The sequence below is a fragment of the Rhinichthys klamathensis genome, unplaced genomic scaffold, assembly GCF_029890125.1.
Source record: "Rhinichthys klamathensis goyatoka isolate OS25496 unplaced genomic scaffold, OSU_Roscu_1.1 h1tg000308l_1, whole genome shotgun sequence".
In the NCBI taxonomy this organism is placed as follows: Eukaryota; Metazoa; Chordata; class Actinopteri; order Cypriniformes; family Leuciscidae; genus Rhinichthys; species Rhinichthys klamathensis.
Genome location: NW_026606826.1, coordinates 199,512 through 206,446, shown reverse-complemented (window position 1 = coordinate 206,446; position 6,935 = coordinate 199,512).

Sequence of the window (6,935 nt, the reverse complement as noted above, 5' to 3'; positions counted from 1 at the left end):
TACATAAATTACAGGTATTTCATCTGTACGTCTGCAATTCAAATATGCATTTAATGTTAGAAATGTTTCTGTAAAGTTAAGGTTCATGTTTTGGGCAGCTTGTTCTGATGGCATTGGTCCTGTACATTGCTGTCTTTACAGACTAGAAGCTGACATATGTATATGAGAGAGTGCTTGCTTTTAAGTGCTTCTACTGTTATTGTGTTCTGCCTGGTGGGTTTATCAGAAAACAAAGCATATTTTCTAACCCAGATAGAGAAGAAGGACCAACAACTGCCTCTGTGAGACGTACTTTCTGAAATCCACCGCTGGTTGCCTGCCAAGATCACAGCAGAGAGGTAGCCATCAATGCTTTCATCCATCTGGTGTCTTAAAGCAGCAATTCCTTAGGAAATTCTCACCCACCTTCTTTCTATCCGAAGAAACGGCATCAGTAAAGGCCAAGTGACCCCTACAGTTCAGACAGCTGGTAAATGAATCTGAGTAATATACGGTTTTCTATAACAATTACATTGCAGAGTTGAGTGTAACACTACATGAGAAGACTAATCAAATCCAGTTGAAAATGTATGGAGAAATTCAAAACGGCAAGGACTTGAGGTATGTTTGTGTCCAGTTTCTTTTTTAAATGCAGTAACATTTGTAGAAATTCGGTTTGCTGCAGTGATGTTTTTCTGTTTGTGAAATCAAAGCATTACTAATCAGAGTGTTAATGTAAAACCACAATAACAATCATGTGTCAGTGGCACATGCCACCAGATAGTGAGGGGTGGCAGAGAGAGAGAGAGAGAGGCAGGGTGGGAGGGATTGAGATGCAATTGGAAAAGAGACGGGAATCGCTCGAGTTTATCGGCATTCTGTCTGCCTGTTTACAGTGAAGACCATCTGATAAGGTAAGTCTGATCTTTATAAGCCAGCAACCATACATGATGTGCCAGGCGACACATACGTGAGGTTAAGAAATGTTTATTTGGAAAGTCACAATTTATTTTGAGTGACAATTTAATTTACTATTATTTTTCTCATTTAACTTTTTTTTGTCTATTATTAAATATTTATTTATCAGATTTTTTATTTTATATTGTGTGCAAGTAGTTTATAGACAAATAAGTGATTAACACCTATTATTACTTTATCATTTAATTTTGTGAAATCCATTTTCCCCTTCTTTTTTTTAACACAAAAGCTTCTCAGTTGTTTGGTTATTGTGTATACAGTATATCAGAGCATCAAATGTGATGGCACTTTAGACATATGGCACTAGAGATTAATCATGCATCCTAACAGTGAAATGCATTGTTTTTGGTCATACAACTCAAGTCAATGCCTCACAAAATGATTTTTTTTCTCAAGGGTGATTATTATGTTGGCCAGTTCCTCTCTTGGTTACGTGCCAGTGAATCAAACCCCACTGTGGATGAATGTCCTATAGTTTTTGGAGATGTGAAGTGTGCTGTTATCTGGCATTTGCACTCGTCCAAGTGCACAATATTAACTGTATGACCTATTATTGAGTGCCAGCTGCCTCATTGGCAGTTTCTAGTTAGTGTGTTTGTTTGTGCACTTCAGTTCAGTAAATTACACTTTATTAAACAGCATTTGCTTTGGTCATTTTTAAAGTAGTCCCAAAACATATTTTGATGCTTAACTCAGACTTGTGTCGTTGTAGTAGGCATATATAGCAAAATTTCTAACCAAATGTCATTTACTTTAAAGATAGATGGCATGAACACACTTTTCAAGGAAAAGACATATTTTACAAAAAATAAGTTTGTAAGGGTTTTAAATGATCAAATGAAAAATCTTACTTTTCAAAAGGAAGTATTTCTTGGTTGTCAAACATTAGTGTTCATTACTGATGTGATTCTCTACACCTGGTTACTCTGCTGGCTGGGACACCTGTGTGAATGTGAGTGTGAGGAGAACTGACTTCATGGCTGTGTCCAAAAACTTAGGCAGCTTACTTGTTGCCCTATCAGACAATGACTTTGCAGGCAGCTTTTTGCACGAAGGTCCTTCACGAAACTGATTTCATACAGACTTTTGAGGCAGCTTATCTGTTTAATGATCTATATAAATGCCTCCATTCATTCATCTACAAAATAGAGAGAGAATACATCTATGCTGCCTTCAAAAATCGATCAGATGAAGGTATCTCAGGAGACCGGAAGTAAAGCTAACATTGGATTCGGACGGGCCTTGATGCCTTCCTGCTTTGGAATGCATCTTCCGAATGCAGCATTTTTCAACTTTTGGCCCATAAATCCATAAAAATCGTACCTTTTGGCTAAAAGTGACACTTGGTTTGATATATTTTATCTCATGCAGTGACATCTTTTTTTTTGGCTTAAACATGTTTTGAGTCACTGTTCTTATCCACAATGAGTTGTGAATAATTACATGGATTAATGTTACAAAATGCATCTATTTTTATTCATTTTAGACCAGTCTTGGTTGTCAATGCACTGTTTTTTCTCTGTTGAAAAGATGCAGATTATGACAATCTGGCTGTTACTCAACATTATTTCCTGCTGTGTTTTTTCTGTTGATCCGAGTAAAACAAATACTCCTCTTCATCTGCCGTCCTTGTCTTTGCTGGACAGTGGTTTTAGGTCTGTTATTCTGACCCTGTTTCAGACAGGAGTCATTAATTACCATCAGAGTCACCCTGTTCCATGACTCCGTGTCCCGTTCTCCTCATACCTTTCCGTTGTGCCACAAACCATCTATACTGTCTGTCTTTCCAAAGACAAAAGGAGGACAATGGATCCTTTTTTGTCCTAGCGCTGAGCGCCCTCACCCCATATCTATACAGCAGGGCAAGAGCTCAGTCCTCCAGGCACGCTGACCTCATGGCTCAAACCAGAGGCCTGCTGTAGGCCGGTGTGTGTGTGTGTGACTGGTATAGTGGGGTATGATCATAGATGCAGCAGTAATGGGGAAAAGCCTGACTCATGTGGGTATAAGAGCACCCTGTTGAGAAGAGAGAGGGAGTGGTTGTATAGGCAGGGTCAGTGGGAGGGATCTGCAACGCTTTAATGCGTATTAATATTAATAATGTTATAGGTATATAATGAATAGATCTATATCTGTCTATACCATCTAAAAATGTTTATATGCATTTCACTGGATAAGATAGTCTACATTATTCTTTCTGCATATATAGTGTGTATGTTAGTCAATTAATTTTTTACATTTGAAAAATAATGAATGTAAGCATTTTATTTATATTTTTAATATAATAATTGAATGAATAAATTAATTAAACAATTAAATGTTTAGCTGCTTGACCTTAATTATTTTAATTTAATATTACATGTAATGTAATATTCTTTAATGAAATTAGTAGACAATAATTGGTGGATCCCCTGTTGAGGTTCTAGCAGGAGTATGTTGCTTAAGTTAATAATAAAATATATATTTTATGTAATGTTTTTTAGATTTAAAAATGATTATGCAGTAACCGTCGTTGTGTGTTCAAGCTTACGCCTGTTAATCGTGACTATTGACAGTACAGTACAGCGTCCCATACATTAGTGCTTAATTATGACTGTAACATCCACGAGAGAAAGGCAGTGAAATGAGAAGAGTGAATGGGGGATTGTTGTGATTTTTTAGACAATTAGCTGTGCGCATCGACTTCCCTGTGTTGTGTTGTGTGGTGTCAGGCTCCAGCCTGGCCGTTCTGTTCTCTCCCCGGGACGGCCTAAACAATAGGCACTATGTACAGAAGCACAAGGGGCAGGAGTGTGTCCGTGTAGTGTTTGTCGAGGCTCTGGAGCATTTACGTCTATGCTGATTGACTTATTTCTCTGATGCGGAGTGTTGTAACTGGAATGAGTGGAACAGTGTGTTTTCATCAAGACAGTGGGACACAATGCTCTTAATTTAATCACTTTGTTTGGAAATGACAACTAGACAGGTCTATATGTCTTTTAGTTAGCCCTTAGTGGCACCTAAGTTGTGTTTGTTTCTGTTATGTAGATTTTCTTTTTTTCAAGATTTTTGGTGATGTGCAGTGGTTAGTGTTTTGGCATAGAGACGTCTTGTATATCTTTGTGTCCCACACACTCTTAAAAATCAAGGTTCCTGTTAGAACCAAGAAAGTTTGTAAAGCCAGATTCCATTCAACAATTTTTGAAATTCCACAAAGAACTTTTAATTTTCCAGTTCTTTAAAAAAACGTCTATGCACTGGTGCTTTAAAGAACTTATAAGCCAATATGTTAATTAGAATAGCTTAAAATATGACCTCAAGAACATCCAATGAACTCTCAACTCTCTTAAAGGTGGTTCTTCACTTCTTATCGAGAACAATGATCTGAAGCACCCTTTTTCAAGAACCTTATGTGCAATGGATCCATGCAACGTTTTACATTTACGTTGCATGGATGTTAAAGGCTCACTGTAAAAAAATATATGAACATTAAGTTATGACAACATGTTTTTACATTGCTTTAACTCATCAAAATAAGTTATGCAATTTTCAACTTTTTTTATAAGTTATACAAGATTCAATTCATTTTTTTTAAAGTTAATGTAATTTAAGTTGAAATGACTTAAACATCCAAGTTGATTGTACTTAAAAAAATTAAGGCAGTTCTTCATGGAACCATCGATGCCATTAAATAATCTTTCATTTTAAGAGTCTGGATGACATCTGACATCTTTATAACTGGATGTTATAAAGATTCTTCATGGAAACAGATGCAAAAAAAAAAAAAAAAAAAAAAAAACCTTTATTCTTCTATAACTTTGTTGTAAAATCGTTTTTCAGTGTATATCCATGCTAACCAATGAAAAGCGAAAAACGGTTCTTGATAAGAATAGAGCTTTTTGTTGAACATAATGTGCTTCAAAATGAAGAACCTTTATTATTTTAGTTTTTTTCTGTTCTCTCACTCCATGCAGCTGTCCAATGAAAATGCTTGCATTCCTCTCATGTCACCCAGTGTAAATGATGCATACTAGTGTGCGGGGGCATCTTGATCCTTGGTTGGATTGACCTAGGTTGTGAGCGCTGCCACATCCATGTGCTCTGGGCCGGGAGGAACAGTGCAGTGCATTGTGGGTTGAGTAGAGTGGGTGTCTGTTTATGAATGGCCTGAGTGGATGGAACAATGCTCCCTGCTCTGAGCCTCTGACATTTTCATATAGAACGGAGGAGTTGAAAGGAGGAGAGAAACGAGCCCACCTCCTCCTCCTCCTGCCCCCGTCCTGCCCGCCCCGCCTGGTACAGAAGGTGGCAAGAGAGGCCTCCATCCGTATGTGTGCATGTCATTGTGAGTGTTTGTCATGCTACGGTTTTTCTCTGCTGATTAATGCTTGATTCCAGCCGAGGAGGTCTGGAGCCTTGAGACTGGTGAGTCTTAATGCATTTTATATGGATTAGGTCATTTTTAATGCCATGTTTATTGATTAAGTACATTAATCAATAAACAAGCTTTAGTACAATAGTACAATAGTACAAGCTTTTTATACTTTTAGATTTTTCAAATGTGTTTGGCTGCGCAGATAAGAGTGTATTGGATGTATAAGAAAACTAGAGAAGTAAATCAAGGCTGATCGTTCCTGCTGTTGGTTGTTAGTTAAGTAACTAAATGTGTTTTTCATGCTGTTGTTGTCAGTAAATGAATTGTGTATGGACTGAGAATATTTCAAAGACATTGTCACGAGAATGAGATAAAAAAAAGAATAGGATTTAAAGAGAGACAGAGAGATGTTTAGGTACTGAAGGGAATGGTGGTTCAGTCATGCATGGATATGTGTCATGCAGTGCCAACATACTCCTGCCAAACTCCTCAATCACTCACTGGAACAACATTGTGGGGCTTCATCACATCCCACTTTAGGTTAGCAGCAGAGTGGCGTGATGATGGATCTGTTCCGGATTACTCATAAACATTTTTTGCTATAGAACAGCAGCATTTGTTTGTAATCATTGGCGCTGATAAGTTTAGCAGAGCTTAATGTTGCATGCAGTTATTGTTAACAGGGTCATTGCAACATGGGGCATTTTTATGGAGAGGCCCATCAGTAAGCTATTGATCAACTTTTTAATACCAATGACCCCCAAATAATGTAATAATGACAACACCAAGAAGTTCAAGATGCTCTCATTAGACACCGTTCTGAGTAAAGCCTGTTGCATTTCATGCCTCATAGCTCAATAATCTATTCCGTATAGTTTTAAATACTCTCTATCATCCAGTTGTTCTGAACAGATTGTCTGGGTACTGTAATTTGGCACAGGAAATCAAAAACGGTTTTCAAAATGAGGAGTAACTTCAGTGGATTCGCATGGATTCTCCCCCTAGAGGGTGGGACGGGCCTAGCTTTACTAAATTGGACCCGGGCCTCTGTCTTCACAGTCTGAAATGTGGACAGGAAGCTGCTATGTAGTGAAGGTAGACTACTGAGACTGCCATCTGCCCCTATGGAATGATGAATATAGCAGGCTGTGGAATATTTCAGCCTAGAAAACATAATTGATATGTTCATGTGCAAGATCTTAATATATTCTTCTATTAACTTAGTTAATAGAGTGTGTGTGTGTGTGTATATATATAAATATATATATTTATAAAATAATAATAATATATATTTATAGTAAATTTTTAGGTTTAGGATAGTATAGTTTTAGTACATTTTAAAATAAAACAAAAAGTAATATTAAATATATTATTATTAGGGCTGTCAAATGATTAATCACGATTAATCACATCCAAAATAAAAGTTTTTTTTACATAATATATGTGGGTGCACTGTGTATAATTATTTTGTATATATATAAATACACACACATGCATGTATATTTAAGAAAAAAATATTATTTATACATAAAATATTTATATTTATATATAATATAAATTATATATAAATCTATATACAGTATATACATGAAAATATTTCTTAAATATATACAAGCATGTGTGT